Source organism: Phasianus colchicus, chromosome 4 (assembly GCF_987193195.1).
Source record: "Phasianus colchicus chromosome 4, bPhaCol1.hap1.1, whole genome shotgun sequence".
Lineage (NCBI taxonomy): Eukaryota > Metazoa > Chordata > Aves > Galliformes > Phasianidae > Phasianus > Phasianus colchicus.
This window is the reverse complement of record NC_143439.1, coordinates 10,394,572-10,414,199: the sequence shown is the minus strand read 5'-3', so window position 1 is coordinate 10,414,199 and position 19,628 is coordinate 10,394,572. Positions and strand designations below refer to the sequence as shown.

The 19,628-nt window shown below is 40.9% G+C and overlaps 1 protein-coding gene across 1 annotated transcript in view; it reads left to right on the top strand.

Moving 5' to 3' along the window:
* Positions 1 to 19,341, top strand: part of USP38 (ubiquitin specific peptidase 38) — a 44,681-nt gene extending 25,340 nt beyond the window's left edge. The window contains exons 11-14 of the mRNA XM_031588830.2: positions 6,048 to 6,105; positions 15,728 to 15,835; positions 16,414 to 16,728; positions 16,811 to 19,341. The gene's annotated coding sequence lies outside the window, so the exon portion shown is untranslated. The remainder of the gene's footprint in view (positions 1 to 6,047; positions 6,106 to 15,727; positions 15,836 to 16,413; positions 16,729 to 16,810) is intronic.
* The last annotated feature ends 287 nt before the right edge of the window (positions 19,342 to 19,628 follow it).

Genomic DNA, 19,628 nt, shown 5'->3' with positions numbered 1-19,628 from the left:
CACCATTATTTTTCAGAGCAGTATGAACTTTGGCAATTGAATTTCAGTTGTTAGCTGCAAACTAACCTGTGCAATACCAGCAGGTAGTGTGAAGAACAGGAAGGAATACTTCAGAATAAAACTACCCCAACTTGAGTATTCTTATGCAGTGTGAACTTTTTACTTGCATACTTCAGATTGGAGTTGTAACTTCAGCCATGTTTTGTCATTTATTTCATCTCAGAGTAAGTTTTTAACTTGCTGCATTTAATACAAGTTTTTAATAAAAGTAGTCCAAGACATGTAATCCAAATACAAATGTTTCTACACCCCACCTCATTACTGAGATTCCTGCTACATTTTTGGAGTAATTACAGTTCTATCCAGTAGAGGGCACTAACGGCACTGCTATGGTGACTTTGTATCAAGTATCTCATTCCGTGCTGTGGAGCACTGGATAGGGGTTGGAAATGCTGCTTTTTCTTAACTATCGCATGGCTGAGGCTCTGCTGAGTAGGACTGGGGAGGGGGGATGAAAAATTGGAATCTGCTGGAACCCCTATAGTAACTTCTACCCCCAGTTTGGGAACATATCAGCAGTCAACTGTCTACTTTGTCTTGTACAGCTAAGACGATTGGCATCCCTGTTTGAGGGACTGGTGGTAGACTAAATCAGGGTAACTGATTTTGTTGAAGGCTGTGGGAATGCCAGTGTTATAACTGAGGTGGTTCTTGCCTCGTAGGCTCAACCTTCTCTGTAGACATGGCTGAAAAGGTATTTGTTGCTAATAATGTTTGGTGTCTGCATTTGCTTCTGAACCAGGACAGTTGAGCTGGATGTAAGATAGGTTAGTGAAGCTGGAATTTTATTCTTCATGGATTATATAGTATGAGTGAGACAAAAACTTGCTTGAGATGTCAAATGGGGTTTACAGCCAGTTGTTTGACAATTCCTTTGTTTGGTTTGTGAGGAAACTTTGAAATCAATGAGCGAATGTAAACACAGACCCATGATAATGGTTTTAAAAAAAAACTTTAGAGTATCTTAAAATCTCTCTTAACATGCAGTTTTGCTGAATGTGCTTGTAGTAGCTCAGTGATTGTATTCTGTTGGTTCAGGAGTGTGAAGATGCTACCCATAGGGAAAAAAAAGGAGTTTCAATTTGTCCTTGAGGTTACAGATGAATTTTAATTGTGTGACCAGTGTAAATTAATCTTCATAAATGTACAGGCAATCTGAGAATCACACTGAGCGAAGTAGGCATTTACAGCAATTCATCTCAGCTTTGGATGATTTTAAGAATAACTGTCTGGAGGTTATGTCTTTATTACACTATTTTTAAGGACCTAAAGAAAAACGGCATCAGCCACACTACAGAGCGCAGCGTGTTACCTCTAGGTTTGTTGTATTAGCTGTTGCATGGTTTGATTTCTGTTTAAGACTGCAGTTTTATTTCAGTAACAGCTCCCCACTTTTATACCTGCTGCTTCAAATGTAAGCGATTCTGTTCAGTGCATGGAGAAAAAGATCTGAGCGTGGGTAAGATGCTGTACTGTGTAAATTAGAGCTAGCATACCCATTTTATTTCTCAAACGGGAAGAACACTGTGCAGTAGAAGATAAATTTAAAATCCTTAGTTGCAAACTGTTCCTAGCTACAGCTGGGTACTGTTCTTGGGAAATGGGCTGTTAGCATGTGCCATTCCAGCACACTTTCAGCTAAACATAGGCTGTCTAATTGTGACATATCACCAGAAGAAAAGTATCTCTTAAAATCGATTTGGTGCATCTGCTTCCTTAGGTGAATCTGATTAGAAGGATTTCAGGTTTTTCTAAGTGAAAAGGGTGCTTCTTAAGAAGGAGGCCATAGCTGTCTCTGAGATGCATTTGTTTTGTGTACTGCTTTTTGGATAATAGGAATGCAATTTAATGCACTTACCACAAAAGTTCTTCCTTTTTTCCACTTACATTTATCAAATGGTCCTCAAATCTACCATCTGGTAACAATCTGCATTAAAACACTGGTCTGCCTGAAATCCCTGGGAGTTTCCCCATGGACCTCAGTGAGTCCAGGATTTCACCCTGGTCTTTGTCTAGCTTGACTATTGATATTCAGGGTGTGGCAAATATTCTATATTCTAACCTGTGATTTATGTCAGCATTTGCTGAGCAGATGTTAGGGAGCTGGACGTGTTCATTTTAATCCATCTCTCCTATAGCAAGTGGAAAAGCGAGGCCAAGTGGCTCTCAGGTGTGATTCTATTCATGTGGGCTGTTTGCAGTGATTACACTTGGTGATGAGTCAGAAACATGGGGCTCTATTTAAAACACCACAACTATAAGCTTAACATGGATTTATTACCTCTCTTGTGATCTTGCTGCCCAAGCCACCCTCTTGCAATGTGAGTGGCTGAGTAGAGGTGAGGAGAAGCACAGCTGAAGGGTTGAGGCTTGGGCTGGGCTCACATTGCATCTGCTGGCTGGCAGGCTTCCTGCTGTGACCATCACCCCTCTGAAGTGGGGCTGCCACCTGTAGTGAGGGACTCTGCCTCTCTGTGTGAAGCCCCAAGTTTGTGTCTCCATAGTAAGTGCAGATCTGAAGATCTTAACTAATGTGAGCCTCTGAGCATTAGCTTAAAAGAACAGTAAGAAACACCTCCCTTTTGCAACTTCTGTCAGTTGCAAAATACTTTACACATCTTTACTTCACTAACCTCGGGGTGGGAGGGGAGGGTTGGAAATCCAGTTTACAGTGAAGATAAAATAAGATCACATAACTGGCATATCTTAGCCAGAACCCACTGTGGGAGTACTCGCCAGCTCCCACTGAGCCTGGTATTTTCCCACTGCATTGTGTTTACTGTTAGCTTACATTGAATAACAACAGAAATCTTCAAAAGGCCAGAAGAGATTAACACTCTTCATAACTGACCGGAGAAGAATTAAGTGTTTTCCACAGCTGCTGGAGAATTTGTAGCCTGTATGATAAAGGAATCTCGTGACTGTATGTTTATTCTTTACTAAAAATGGTATTTTAGCCCATATTCGGATAGACTTTCCTGGTTTTAGCCTCTTTTGGGCAGCAATAGATGAGGGAGGAAGGCTGCCAGCAGTAATTATTAAAATACCCTGCTCAGATAAGTAGTCACAAGACTAAGCTGTCCAGGGTTTTGTTTCAAAACATGGAGGATTTTTTTTATTAGCCTTAATAGTGAGGAAACAAGGGACCCAAAGGTGAATAGGACTATCCTCTTTTCTCACGTCTCTTCAGTGAAGACTAGCATGTGACAAAGATTATTTAAATATTATTGCTGATTAACTGGGGACTGTTAATACAACAGCAGTTAACTATAACCAAGCTTGAATTCTTGCTGTAAAAAATGAGTGTTCCTGCTCCATTGGTTGCCCCTCTGAAGAGATGCTGTCAGCCCACAGTGGTCAGACCCTCTAGACCCCCACTGTTCTGCGAGTGTGAAAGAGCTGCAATAATAAACATTTCCATCTGCTTCTGGTTAGGAGTGTGTCTCATCCTATCCTCCACAGTGATCCATGCACTTGAGACATCCAGTCCTGATTACTTCCATCAGCAAGGACCAGGATTATGCTCTGCACAGCCTCATCTGGTCCAAACCTGCTGCGGATCGCCTGCTGAGCAGCACAGGTCACTGTAAGATCATCACACGTGTCCCATGTGCTCACCAGATCTCCATTGTGTATGTTGGCTGTCTTGCTGTTTCCGGCCCCAGCAGTCTGAGGATGCTCGTCCTTTTGCGAGCAGGGTTTCCTGCAGTGGTTGTTTTACTCTGGCTGCTGAACTATGCAGCAAACACAAGATTTGCATATAGAAGCCGGAGCACATGTGGACCTTGGCTTTAGGACTGTGTGTCAGAAGACAGAAGAATGAATGACCATAAGCCTTTGAACTTTCAGTGTGAAACCTTAATCTCTTACAGGCAGCTTCCCTCAGCTACCCTGCTGCTGTTTCCCTCTCCCTCCAGCCTGATCACTGAAGTCAAGTAATTTACGCCTACCTGCTGGAAGGAAGGAGGTGATTGATGTGTTGTTTTTAGCTCTTGTAAGGTGCTTGGAGGCTGTTACGGTGGCTGCCAAGAGAGCTGAAGCCTACAAACACCTGCGGAACTTGGTCATGCCTCAACTGCTTATGAATTCTCTGGGAAGATTAAACACGTGGGAATAATGCTTCACACTACATCATCTCATTCCTCAGTCTACTTAATATTTGATTAATGCAGAGATAGGGAATTAGGAAAGGTTAAGTTTAATAAGCACTTTAGAATTTTGTTCTAAAATATGCACTTTAAAATGGGAAAGGGACTTGGGGTGGGGGAAAGCTTACGAGCTCTGTTTTCTTTCTATAGACTCTGCAGGGCAGATACCATGGATATACTGCGGTGCCTGACTAATATGGCTTTATGCTCAGGTTTTTTTTGTAGATTGCAGTACAAAGAATTACATTAGTGGCAGAATTAGTAACAAATAGTTCATAACGATGTAGAATTGTATTTTAAGTTATAACTTTAAAAGGCCCTTTTTATTTCTTCTATTTTATACAGAAAGAGCAACTTAGTACAGGTACAGGCATGTTCGTTTTCCAATTCATAGTTTTCTTTCAGTGTGTTCATCAGTCTCCTTTCTCTTCCAAGTGATCTCTGTGAGTCTGCAGGTTTTTTTGCTCAGCATATCTGTACCCTGTCCCAGGCACACATTGTCACAAACAGGCCATGAGGAGTGATGTTAGCTTGCTAAGCAGAACCCATTTCTGTTTCAGAAGGCATGAGCTCATCAGTACATCATGGCAACCAAATTAGTTCTTATCTTCAAGACAGAAGTTTTTAAAATGTGTGATGCAATGTTCAGCCCTTTCCACAAATGGGTACTGAGCAGCACAGAGAAGATGTGGAGGATTACTTCTGTGTAGGAGCTAATGAGGCAAACCCACAGTAGGAGCCAGACTAATTGATACTGTTAATGACTTGTAAATCCACAAATGTGTCCTAGAGTCTTAAGTTTCAGAGGTAGATGTGCCGACTAAGCTTGTAGTTTTGAGAAGAGCATGATCTCGCATCATTTTTGCCTTGAGCTGGCTTTAGTGCTCATGACTGTATTTGAAGGAAACTTCAAGCATAGAATGGGTCGGGTTTGAAGAGACCTTGAAGACCATCTAATTCCTACCCCCTGCTATGGGTGGGGCTCCGACTCACCAAATCAGGCTGCCTAGGGACCCATCCAGCCTGACCTTGAGCTTCTCCAGGCTTGGGGTGCTTACAACCTCTCTGGGCAGCTGTGCCACTGCTTTACCACTGTACTGTTGAGGTTCTGACTGTAAAGGCAGACTGAAGTACTTAAATTGTATTTCTGTTCTGTGTTCCTACAGGGTGTTGGCTTTCTTGTTGCTTTTTTTTTTTAACTTAATATTTTTGAGTTTGCTGGCATAGTGAATTACATTGACCTGTTTTGCAATGGGACAAGTACTGGTGTCAGCACCATGGGGGGGGGAACGACCTGCAGAGCTGAGGAGTGATAGAAACAGGTTGAGTAGAAGATCATGCCACAGGAGAATGGGATGCCTCTTGACAGGCTGTCGTGTCATCCTGCCTCAGTTTTTGTCCTGTGTATTCATTACTTCCACAAAACTGCAGGAGCGTGTGGAAGAGAACAAGACAACATCCTGCCTGTTAAATCAAGGGTGCAGAATCCTCTTATCTAATTCAGTAAGGAGATGTGTGTATCTTCATCTCATCCTGATGTGTGAAGATGTTAAAACTTGCAATAGCAGACAGAAGGCACCATAATAATAACCATCAAGAATGGAGTTGCCTGCTTTATCATATATTACTGTTACTAGTGAAATTTGAGCTGATTTATCAAGATGAGACTTAATCATGCGTAGTAGTTTTACATGAATAGCCCATTAATCATTCATCAGTTACGTCTCATTGAAAGCTGTTGTATTCTCAAGCCCTCATGGTCGTAAAGGATTGTTTTGATCTGTGTTCACATGCAGTAAAGCTTTCTCCTTCCCCCTTTTGTTGTATTTTGATATTTAGGCTACGCTAGAATGGTGCTGCCAGCAGCTGAAGTGGCACGAGTTCACGATGCTCGCAGGTAATAAGAGGCCGCACGCAGCCATCAGAGATGCTTCAGGAAAGCCTGGTAGCCTCAATTGCTTGGGGCTCACTGTTCTGAGTTGGGGTCTGTGATGGTTCTCCTTCATGGTTTCAGAGCAAGGGAATTAGAAGAGTGAAATTAACCTCTGTGAAGCTACTTCATTGTCTTTAGTTTGCACTTGGTACCCCACCAGTTACAGTTATCCTCTTCCCATTTTCCCTCACTGCAGCTGCATGGCTTCCTGCGCATCCATGTTGCAATACATTTGCAGTAAAAGCCTTCATATCTGCTTCCAGATTATCAGCGCTATTGCTAAATGCACTAATTGAAACCAAAACCATGCCTAGTAAGGGAAAAACGATGTCCAAGTCAACTTAAAATTGGTTAAAAAAAAACACAACAGGCTAACAATATCCGGTGGGAAAGATTGCCCAGAAGCCATTTCTGTCATAATTTTTAATACCTCAAGGCAAGCCAGTGAGAAAAATGTTCACATGCAGGGTGGGTTGGCAGTGTTCTTCCCAAAATATTATTACTGGTCTATTCATCTCCAGTGCTGGTGACGTGGCTTCAGGGAAGGAGAGTGCATATTAGTATGGCATGCACGTTCCTGAAACCATCCTGAGCCCTGGAGGTTCTTTATACAGTAACAACAACAAGAAGTTAAAGCTGCTAATAAGGACAGAGCCCTCTGGGCGCTGCGTGTTATTCTGCAAAAATCCTTTGGCATTACAGGCTCTTTAAGGTATTTCCTTTCCTTGGACACTTCAGTCTGCTGGGCTGTCAGCTATCTAGGTAGTAGAAATGCTTGGGTTGCTTGCTCACTCCTGGATCAAAATGCCTCATTGCATTCTGAATCAGCCCGGGGAAGCCAAGCCTTTCTGGTGTGGGGCTCAATCTCTTACCACAGAATCTACCTGGGTGCTGCGTGCCATTCAGCATCGTAGGCTTTTACTCCACACGTGTATCCTCACCTCTGTCCCAGCTTCTCACAGTATTTTTGAAACTGCTGAGAATATCTTCCTGGGTCTGTCATTTCCTTTTGTCCAAACATTTTGGGAGAAGATGAGAAGACCAATTTCAGCAAGTATTTTTTTCTGCCTTGTGAAATGGGTGCAAGGCAACTGTAGGCTGTGAGAGGTGCATCGCCAAGGGAGAGGTGGAGCCTTTCACAGCTTGCTTGCTGTGGGGTAGTGAGCTAAGGTGGGTTCCCAGGATTAGGACAAGGAGGACGTGGCATGGATCAGATTAGGGGAAGAAGGTATGGAAGGAGGGAGCTCCTCCAAGTTCAGTCTGCATGACACTTTGGGAAGGTGGCTGGTGATGCTTGTACACCCCTGGAGGAACGTACTGAAGATAGGAAGATTTGAATATAAACAACAAAGCCGTTGGACCTTAGGAGAATAGATGTATAATTTATATTTTTTATAAATTTATCTTACTTTAGGGTAGTTCATAAAATAACTTGTGAGAGTGGTTAGTAAGGATTAAAAATAAAACTGTGGTCAACAGGAGCTAGTTGAGTCTCTTTTTCTTTAGGGTCTTTACAGTGAGACGGCTTCCTACAAGAGTTTTACATTGCTGTAAGCACAAAATAGAAACTGGGAATATAAAGAGAATAAAAGTATTCTCTCTGCCAAATTTAGATTACTGAGGACTTCAGATTTACTAAGCCTCCCTATAGCCAGTGGAAGGAGGGCAGGGTGGAGGGATGAATGGACAGACAGGCAGATGGAAGATGGCCTTTCAGGGAGATCTAAGGCTCATAAAAGCTGAAATGGCTGCAACACATTTCCAGGCTTGACCTTAAAGAAGAATCTAGGTGAAGTATTTTTAGTGCCTGTATCAAAGTAACTGCATGTCGGTGAATAGCACCAACTTAAAGAATTGATTAGAAAGCAGTCCATGCTTAACTGATAGTAATTTGGATCAGTTGTTTTGCAGGATTAGGTGTTATATTGCCAAGCTGAAATACACTTCAAATTATCTAAATGGTGATCCATTGATCCAAGCATTGCATTTTATAGTTCTGAAAGCCTGACCACTGATCTCTATGTAAGAAAAGGCTCCAGGATCATCTAAGACTAAGCGTGGTCTACTGAAAGCACCAGTTAATGCTTATTTTTTGATAATCATGTTCTCATGATGCTCTTAATGCCTTGTAGATGAACAACTTAATAATGTATGGCTGAAGGTTTTCTTTGGATTCCATGAAAGGTTTCTTGGATTCTTTAGTGAGCTGTTCAATAGAAAAAAAAATACAGGAATGGGAGGAATAGGAAAGGGGAAGTACCAGAAATACAAATCTGATCTCTCCTTTCAGAACCTCTTACCTGTCTGGATCAATTTGTGTTCTAAGATGTGGCACCTGTAACTTACAACTCAAAGCCATTCTGCGGTGTGACAGCACGGGGCTGAGGCTGTGCATACCCCTCCTGTGGTGGATGCAGGAAAAAGCCATGTTGTGAGGAACCAGAAGGCAATTCAGTAGAACACAAGCACAGCTGCACAAAGCTGACTTGTGTTTTAGGGCTCTGAGGCAAAAAGACACACACACATGTGCAGGGCTTGCTCGGGTGCTAGAAGCAGCACATACTGTGCAAGTTGAGCTGCAGAAGCTTTGCCAGTGGCTATGCTGTGTCTATACAAAACGTCTGACAAAAGCATCAACTCCTCTGTGATTGATCTGAGCAAGGGAGAGTTACCCGGTGGCAGCTGCTGAGTTAGACCTAAAGTAAACTGTGGTTAAACGTCCACAGCAAGATGAAACAGAAGAAAAATTACTGCACACACCCAGCATCCCTGGGAAACTGGGATCAAGTAAGCTGACCAAAACTGCATCAGTGCTGGTGAAACCAGCAGTTGTGCTCTCAATGCTGTGTCCGCTGTCTCATGAAGAATAAAGGGGAAAGTGTAAATTGATTATATAAAGCTCAGCAGGCAATTAGTTTTTTAGAAAAGAATTGCAGTAAAATAGACCTTGGTGTGGGTGTAAAGGATGGACCTTTGAAGTGTAACTGCAATTGTAAGTTATGCATGCTTGTGGCCTCTGGGATCTTTTCTATCTAACGTTACCAAAGTTCAATTTTTTGAAGAACAGCTATATTTAATTTTAGAATGAAGTTATTCTGAATGCCTAAGCACTTACGTCACTCTCCTCATTTGAAATTGGATGTTAAAGAAAAAAATAGTGGAGGACAGTCAGGTTGGATTGCAAGGCTTTAGGTCCAGCTGTTGTGATCCAGAATTTTGTAACCACATGGGGAAGTGAGCTGGAAATATGGGATTCCAGCTGAGTTCCTGAGCAAGCCAGCTACCTATATGCAAGCTGCTTTTCCTACTCTTTAGCCTAGAAAGGAATTTCAGTTTGAACCTGTGTATCATTTAAGTGCAGGTAGATACACAGGCAAAACTTATTACCTAACCTTTTAGATTTACAGAAATTGAGACTTTAACATTTTCAAAACCTCGACCTAGAAGTGTCATAGCAAAATTTTGCTGCTGAAGCCAATAGATTGCTTTTGTGCCTGTATGGGAACTGCTGAATTGGGGCCTGAACCTCTGATTGATCACCTGAGGCGAGCAATAAGTCAGCCCTGGGACCACAGGTGAAGGCAATTCACCTGTGCTGCAGGAAGAGGTGGGACCTGGATGCACCTCTCCTAAACCCATTTAAGAGCTGACTACGGGGGGAAAGATCTCTTCTGGAGATCTGCTCTGCTGGAGTTTCATAGTGAGCCTGGGATTTGGGTAAGCATCCTATCTGTTCTGCTTTGGTATAATAACTGCGTAGCCAAGCTCACTGGTATATCTCATAACTCTAACATCCGTACGTTCGTAGATTGTACAGTTCTTCTGGAAGATGCTCTGAGGACTGAACTTTTCTTGAAAACTTTGAGATTTTATGGTACTTGTGCATGTTGCAAACTGCAGAGTTTTTCTTTTTTCCTATTTCCTTTGTCCGGTGTGATGAAAGCAGAAGAAAGCATGAAACGCTCCTGGCTTCTGTGTTCTTAGGTGAAACATGACAAGGTACTTAATCAGCAAAAGGCCATGAAAGTAGTAGAAAGAGGCAGAATCCTCTGCGTTTGCTGCTGACGGAAATAGCAGAAGAAAATCTCATTATTATCTTAAAGCCCTCAAAAATGGCAATAATATTAACAGTGGTGTCTACTAAAAGTGGCATCTGAAACACGTTGTTGTAAAATGAAGATTTACTTGAAAAAATCTAGAATGGTCAGATTTGTTTGTTGTTTTTGTGCCCCATCTGCCCACCAGAGAAAGTCCAAAGCTATCCTAGCCACACATGCACCTGCTGGTAATGGTGGGTGATGAGATCTGAGTTGTTATGCTTACACTGCACAGGACAAAGTAGAAATTTTGTCTTCTTTGAAGGAAGTCTTACTGCTCAGGTGAGTTATAAAACGGCGAAGGTAATTGTATTTCATTGCAGTAAGTTACAGAAATCTACCAGTGACTGAAGTACTGTAGTCAGAGTAGGTATATGGGGAAAAAAGGTAGGGAAATGTATTACTGTAAATCTTCATCATTGTAACTGCTATGCTCACTAAATATCTGGCCAAATCGTGATTGTTTTGTTGAATTGGGACTGTCATCCCTCTTGTTATTAAACTATCCTTTACTAGTTTACAGCGTGACTTGTAAACAAGTTTCATGTTTTGAAAACCTCTCTTATTTAGGCTGGCATTTTTTTGGTGCCACCTCTAGGAAAACCTTGCAAAATGATGCATGGATGAGAAAGGTCCGTTCTCTCAAGGTGTTAAAATTAGGTGATAGCAATAGGTGTGCTTGGAGTTGTATTTCTGCTATCTTCACAATCCATAAATAGAAAGGAAATTCAAGAAATGAGCATTTCTTACTGACAGAATTTGAAGACAGCATGTTCTCTTATGTAAGCAACATGTTTTCAGTAAATTGTTTCAAGCTGTACAAATGTGTTTGCCAATCCTCAAAGCAAGCATTTGCAGCCAGGTTTTTTGGATGATAATAAGATTAATGATAAAATAACACTGAAAACAATTTTAAAATAACCTTAGGGATTTAACATAAATCCATAAAAACAAGGAAATTCTGAGTTAAGGCAGCCAGAGTATATTTAACTTAGTCATTTTTCTTCCCAACTATAACACGTACGCTCATTTGTTAGGAGAGGAGGGCCTGAGACCCCTTGATAAAAGCACAAACCATATGTGCACTGATGTTGTGTTTATCTTAATTATGACTGGTGTTGTTTCTTAGAATGGCTTAATAGCATTAAGGGAAATCGTATGTATTTTATTTCCTTGCTTATTTTTTAGTACTGCGTGGCTAACATTACATCTAGTGGTCATCCATTTTTTCCAGCGCCTGAATTCAGAGTGTAGTGAGGATTTCTGCAGCTAGACTTCAGTTTTCCTGAAGTGAGAGGTATTAACTGTTGTATAATGCATGACAACGAAAGGTTTAACCTCACCTTCAAAACATTATAATTTTTGTGTCAAGGTAATGTCTTTACTACAATTATTGTGCAAGTAGTGGTTATACTCTTTCAAAGCAAAATGTGTTCATCATTTCATATGATTGTATGTTTATATAAAAGATCAAGAGAAGTCCTTCCCACAGAATTACTAAACTGATACTGAAATATGTTTGTATAATGGGGCTAATAAGACTCACTTTGGCCTTTGTACTGAATGTTTTTTCAAGTAGATGTTTTACACCAACTCCTATAAGCTTATGAAAGATGCAAACAAGGAAAACTCAACTGTGTAATTGTGCTGACAATAAGAGGATTTATCAGCCTGCTAGAAACTGTAAATGTGCTGCACAGACCTGCAACTTGATCTGAAGGAGCAGTTATTAGTGGTATTAGGTTATAAACCTTCCTGCCACAGAAAAGCCTTATGAGGTCTGACGTGCTTATTGCATACTGAATCTCTGACGAGCTGCCTTGCGAAGTTCTGGCAAGTCTCTGCTGAACATATGCACAGTGCAGTTCTTCCAGACATGTGCTACAGTCTGAAATTTCAGTTGATTTTCAAAGGATGACCCCCCCTTAACAGCCCCATACTCCCCACCCCACATTTCCAGTCCCTGGTCAAAGCTACGTGTATGGAAGACTTAGCATCAGGAAAACATAATGTTTCTTTTCATCCGTATTGTTGGAAATTGATATGTTTTAAGGCAGAATTTTTTGTTATAAAAAATCGGAGGAAGCCTCGCGGGATGAAAGAAACCAAGTCAAGGAGTTAATCTAGCAAAATCAGTGCAGAAAGCAGGGGGTCGTCTAATGAGAAAGCTTGGGCAGCTAACCTAATAATGATCCTACTGTATTAGTCTGTAATTAGATCATTTCCTTCTGAGATGACCAAGAAATAAATCCTTATAAATATGAGTTTATGTGACACAAGTGACAACATATCATGTCTTATAGAAGTCGTTGCCTGAAATCCAAACATGTAAATCTCTAGAAGTATCAAATAACTTCACAGGTAGCATTGCTTTCTGAATCAGGCAGCCTGATAAGGCAAAGTGAGGTGAAATCTCACATCAGTGGGCCAGCAAGCAAAATGCAGCACAGTTCAATGACCGTCAGAGACTGCTTGTTTATCCACCTGAGTTACAGAAATGGGAGATGTCCTCGTTCTTTTCACACTCTGAGGACTCAGACATCTCCTGGAAACTATGGGCTGGAGCATGTTATTTCAGAAGAAAGTACTTACTCGTTGGGAGTAACCCTGTATTTAGATTGCCAAATCTTTCCTGCTGTAAAAACGTCTTTTGACCTTTCTGGGAAAGCTGTGGTTCTCCCTTTGTGCATGGGAAGCCTCTGAAAGTTGAGCAGAGAGAGCACCTTGGAAACAGAAGTATCTTTTCCACCTCTCGCGTGCTTCTGCTCAGCTCTGGCTAAGGCACATGCTCACTTAAGCTCTCCATTTCCCACTTCCCTTCATAAAATGGCAGAATCAAAGGCTCCGGATGAAGCTGGGAGAACAACCTGGCTGAACAACTCCCAGCTAAGGAAGAAGAAGGTCTGCTGCTGCTTCTCCCCTTCTCTCTCCTCCTGGCCGTGCTCCTCTTCTGGTTCATTTTGTGCCAGCTCCGGCACCTTCATGCTTTGCCCAAATTCACAAACCTTGCAGAAAATGATTGCTGCACCAGGGAATGAGCTGATTTGGTTCAAGGCAGGTGGGACAGCCAGCATGAGGACCAGGTCTGTTATCAAGTGGCCGGGAGGTTGGAGGAGAAGGAGTGAGATCAAAGAGAGAGCAAATCCTCCTTTTCAGTGACACTTTGGTCCAGCTTAGTTGTTTGGGAAGCTGTGGTCCCAGGCACTTATTCTGCTTGGAGCTGTGGAAACACACATCATCTTCTGGGAGATGAGAGATTCAGGTTAAGTGTCCTAATGACAATTTCTTCTGCTCCATCACTTTCACACGATGTACATGTTTAGAGAAAGAACTGTCCCTATCATAGGTTGTCTCCTGCTTCATTGTACTGTAGTGGGGCATATTAAAATTCAGCCCTGTTCTTTATAGGACTGGGTCTTCAGACATAAAATGACAAGAAGTAACTTCCAAAATCAGATAATTAGATTAAATGTATTTAGGAAGTTTTGGAACGCTTGAAAATGTGAGTCTCAGTGCTGTTATGAGCGTCCCTAATTTAGTCCTCTTGTGCTCATTATGGCACCTTTCTTCAGTGGCACAGGCTCATCACTATCCTGCCTGCAGCTCCCCCTCATTGTGCAGTGAGTGGAAGTAGCAGAAAGTGTTATAGAGAAGAAATTAAAGATTCTGTGTAGGTTTTGCATGCTAGATAAGTATGTCACTAGCCAAATTGTGAAGACTAAATATCTTACAGCTAGCACACTCTTTGAATAGTCGATTCTGTACTTTAATCAGACTCCAGAGTACAAAAATAGCTTTTAAGAATAAAACTAAAGATACTATCACAATGCTTACATAGAAGCGAGCCAAACAGCAGTTACATAGGCAATCTAAATTCTGGCAATACCTGACTTTAACAGACCTAGATTTTGCCATCTTAATGGTGTGAGTGGGGCCCATACAATTGTTTGTACGTCATTAACATGAAAGAAATGAATAACTATTCACAAAGCCTTTCCTATGTGCATTGTGTTCCTTTGTCCATGAGGATTAACTCCTTTCTAAGCAAATCTTCAAAAAGAAAAATTATGTACTTATTAAAATAACTCATTTTAGAGCTTCATATTTTCACTTAGATCTTAATCAAGCTATTATTGTAATTAAAAGATCCTGAAGTGAGTTCAGATTTCATAAATATGGATTTTTTTCCAGGCTGCCTTTGCGTGCGGAGCAAGTTAGCAAAGAACACACAGCTTGTAATGGGGCTTGTTAGTTCCCATAGTCCTTGCTTAGAGTTTCTTCAGTGACTCAGCTGGAGACCCTGCTGATCTCTGAAATGTTTGCCAAATTTGTTTTCTTGACATCTCATAAAGTTCCAATTGCAAGTCTCTCTCATATAAGAGTCTCTTGCTCTTTTATGTCATAGAAATACTTTTGAACTCTGAATTAAATTGGCAAAGCAGAATGAAGTAGTTTGAGACAAACCTCCTACTGCCTGCTTAAGTCCCCTTTTTCTATGGCTGAGTATTGCAGCATTCTCACAACAGAGATGGAATATACCTTTTTTTTGCATTTTTTTTTGCATTTTTTTGCTGTTGTTAGTTTAAAACCATTTTTAAGAGTTTACCCAATATACCTAGGGTTTTTAACTGAGCTTTGTAGTACCCATCCTCTGTCTCTTTATGTGTCCAGAAATTCTCTGCTCTTTGTTTTTGTGACCTTTCAGTAGCAATTAGTGAACAGCTTTGCATACACAAATGTGCAGCAGTCTTTTTAGCTCAAGCTAGAACAGAAATAATTATCTCCCTGCATCTATGCATGCTTGTTCTATTCCTTCTCTCCAGAACTAATTTTGCTCTGGCCTTTGGCACCATTAAAATGTGTATATGTCTCTCTTGTTCGAGTTTACTTTCCTTTGTCTGCTCGTTGCTGTTTGCTTTGTTTGCCTTTTCTCAGTTGTCCACTGAGTGCCTTTCATTTCTTTTTTCCCTTCCTCATACGTAGTTAGCATCAGGAGCAAAGCATGTGGGATCTTGATCTCCTCCCTCTGGGAGCCACTGCAGATCTGTAAGCTGTAGTAGCATTGTAAAGATGCAGGTGATGGCTTTGGAACATTTGGTAGCTGGTGGCTGCCACAGCATGAAGCCTGATAGCATTGCGAAGCAGACAAGCCTAAAGCCAGTTTCAGGTCTCCTGTACAATCTCTGAATCTGAAGTAACAGGCTCCTGATTGATAGGGATACAAACATCCATATGAACTTGCCTCAAGTAAGCTAAATCTTCTTGAGCAATTACAGCTGACTCTGTAAGGGTGTATTACAAGTTCAGTGGATGGCAAAGTTGCTTTGTTATTCTCTTGCTCCTCTAGAATAATTTTGTCTCCATTTTCTCTGTCTGCTGTCTTCAGTGACTTTGCTTTGGTGACCTTCAAAGTATAATGGGCCAAATATGGTGCTGTCATGCATGGGATTGGTGCCACTAACAACAGGTTGTTTGTTTTTTTTTTTCAGTGACCTTAGCAGAGGCTTTCATCCAGTGTTTCCCAGCAAAGCTGCAGAAGTCAGGCACCTGCTCCCATCTTAAGTCCATCGCAGACTCAGGCTTAAGCAGTCCATAGGGTGCAGAAGTTCAGTTCTTTGGAAAATGAAAACAGCAAAAAACATTTCCTCTCTTTGACAGAGAAATGGCAAAGCAGACTAAAATACAGTTGAAAAGACTTTGCTTGCAAAATTAGTGATATGATTATGGAGTATTTTGCCTATGAGTAATGGATTGGAATCTATAACTATTGGCTACAATGTTGTTTTTGCTAATTTGAACCACTGTAGCACTTGAAAAATGCCATTATTTTGGGGGTTTTATTAAGCCATCACAAGAGGAAGACAAATAGTTCCCCACAACCCCTTTCCAAAAAATCCCTAAGTCTATATAGAAGCCTGTAGGGATATAAACCAAAGATTTTAAAAGTAAATAAGTTTTGCCACAGCCCAAGAGATTTGGATGCAAATTTTCCAAAATTCAGCATTGTTTTAAAGCTGAGCTCTTACTTCAGAGCCGCTCCCAATTTGAAAATTAATTTCCTCCTTTTTTTCCCAAGGTCTTGCTAAATATCTTTAATAAATTAAAACTAAGTATTGCCAGCTCTATCAACAACTTTGTCTTTGTGGATATTCCATGCTTAACTTTTACTTAACAGAATGAAGTAGAAGAGCAATAAGTTCAACCTTTCTCCCTCTGAGGAGTCCACTCCCTTCACAGAGCACAGGGTTCAGCTCTCAGCCCAGACCACCCACATCATGAATGAATGCTCTGAACTTTCCCACCAACCACCTGGAACTGGATAGCTGCCTTTCAAAACAGACTATACCTTTTTTAGCTTCCTAGTATCTCAGGTATATTTTTCAGTACTTAAGCACTCTATAGAGAAGGGTGATACCCATGCTACTGCTGTAATTATTACCCAAATGTTTACCATGTGAAGAAAAGGAAAAATACAGGACAAGGGACATGAGTAAGTAAAAAGTGAAGTAAAAGTAAAAATTATCAGTAGACTAGTGTTATACTTATTTACTTCATTATCCATTTCTTCCCAGTTTGCAATAGCGAACCTGAGGAGTCAGACTTGCATGCCCACAGGAATTTGGAGTCTCTTCATTCAGAATAAGTAGTGTTACTACTTGGTGCTTAAGGAGAAACTGATCGCTTGCATCCACACAGTGCCCAGGTGATTTGGTCTTCACAAATCTGCAAAGAAATCTGGTGCTTGGTGGCATCACTCATACCACTGCTAGATGTTAGGGGAGAACCTCTAGAGGCAGTAGCAGGGCTCAGGCTTATCATCCCTCAGGCTTCTGCTCTGGCCCAGGTAATACTGAAGTGAACGCCCATGCTTGACAAAGTTAGGAGAGAGGCTTAAGAAGAAGTGCTATGAATTGCTAATGGAAGCATCGGTGAGGTCTTTGATCCTTCCTAACACTTTGGCATGTCCACTAAGAACAGAAAACAGGACAGAATTATGCAACCATGATATAATTATCAATTAGTGTCTAAATGGTCCATTCTTCCATTCTGATCTGCCTGGCAGCTCTGGAGATGAGTTATGGGAGGACAGGCAACACCTGGGTTCTGGCAAAGCAAGACCTTGAAGTTCATGTTGCTGAAAGCATATGTGACTGCTGTAAGGATAAACAGGAGGGTCCTGCTCCAGGAGTTGCAGAGGCTAACCAGTGCTAAACCACAATTATCTGTGGAATACTGTAAGTCTCTGCACAAGGTCCTGCATTGCTAGACTCCATCCCAGCATCTGCAATCAGGAAGTAAGTCCAGCAATTTCCCTACTACCAACTTTTGTAACGTTCAGAGAAAACAGCGGAATGTGTGTAAATTTGTTTCTAGTTGTGTGCAGCAAAGAAGAGAGACAATTAAGGGAAGTAAGAAATTGCTGATAAAGGCTTCATCAGAAGTGGAATGCTGATCAACGTCTCACTACATAAACCAGAGATCGTTTACTGTCGGTGATGCACTTTGATCATTAAGTCAAATTCAACCATAACATAACAGCATTAATTGACCATAAGGACTTATTTGACTTTTGTTTTTCAAATGTTTTCATCTTGTTTCTGGAAAAAATGCGGTAACAGATTTGCAATGCACTTAATTCACATTCTTGAAGTTTATGATGGCCCAACCAAGCCTGCGTTCGCATTCCAGTGTTTCCTCCTGCATAAACCGAAGCACCTTCCAGATGTGGTTGATAAATTGATTGTGCTTCTGCTCTGCAAAAGTTATATCAGGATTTCTTAATGACAAGCACGAGTTTTTATTTAATTTCGGCTTTTCCGTTCCAGTAAACTCATCTTTTCATAGTGACAAAGCCAGTTCTACAAGGTTCAATCTAGAAGCCCTTTGAGGCTCCTTGCCTGCCAGGACAGGAGGAGTCAACCGCTGCCGGGTGAGCACTGGGAGGAGGAACCATGTGAGAGACTTGCAGACCACTATCCAGCCAGTGAAAGGGCGGAGGGAGAAATGAGAACAAACAGAATTTCCAGATTAATCTTTTCTTGTATCCTGGTTTTTCTGTTTTATCTTTTAGATGGAAAAACTCCACGGGATAAAACTTCATTGTTTGTGTTTTGAGATTTGTGCAGCATGAAGCAGAGTATTGTTAAGGGAAGTATAATTCTTCATGGGTGAGGCAATGCCAGCTATGAGTGATTTATTTAGAGACGGAAAGAAAAATATTTTTAAATGCATCGATACCTGTTTTAATGTGTTTTAGGTGAAACTCAGTTGCCTTTATGGTCAGACCTTTAGAAAAATGTTAGATCTTCCTAGGCCTAATATTTAAAACTTCTCATAATTAATGCAGGATGCTAAAAATATTTTGAAGTGGGTTACATAAATAATTATTTCACTAATATGTCTAAAAACATAACCTGTTTTCCTGGACTAGATAGACATTTCTTGCAACACTGCATTTTAATCCACATTCCACTGCCTGGAAAAGATATGCTTAATTCTTTGGAAAAGAGCTCTAAGAAGTGAGAAACTGAAAAATGCTGGCTCCATCAATTTTTAGAGCAAGTATGTTTCCCTTTGCTTCATGGTTGCCAAGAGCTTTTCTCCATTAAGGATAGTCAGACTTGCATCTACTCAGTTCACTTACACAGATCCATATATTAGGAGGTACTGGATTGCAGAGTAAGTCTTACACAAAGTGCTGCTGAGATGGCCCCTTATATCCTGCGAGACCATCCATATAGGGAAGGCTAACATACTGTTAGGGAAGCACTATTAGATTTACTGCATATGAAAGGAAAAAGCACTTTCTCTAAAATTAAAAAAAAAAAAAAAAATTAGCACGTTATGTAGATTTGAGAACACCTGATGTTTATATGTCAACCTGAGCTGAGCCTGCTTATAATGTAATGCACTCCTTTCTAATAACTATTTTATGTTCTCATTTATATGTATTTTCATAATGGATTGGTTTCCTTTTGTGTCACTCAAACATTCCTTATGCTCTTTCTATGGCACTTTGCTATGTGAGCTGCACAGAGATTTCTGATAATAATACTCATCAGGTGAATTGCTTTCACCTCTCCTGGTTGTCTCCTCTTATCTTGCTAGACTTATTTCCGTGGCTATGTCTGATATATCCAAGTGCATGTCCAGGGCTTCTCAGTGCAGGAAACAGAACCTACCTTTTTCAAGTAATTCTCCTAATGTAAGCACTCTTCTACATAGCAGTCGCACAAGGATATTTGCCAGCACCACGTTTCAAATCATTCCATTCTCTGCTTTTCAACTCCATTAACATCTCACATCTTAAGGCCCTGTGGGAAAAGCAAGTCTTTTGCTCAGTCACTTTGAGATGTCGTATTTTTATTTTAACTCTGATTTTCATCAGGG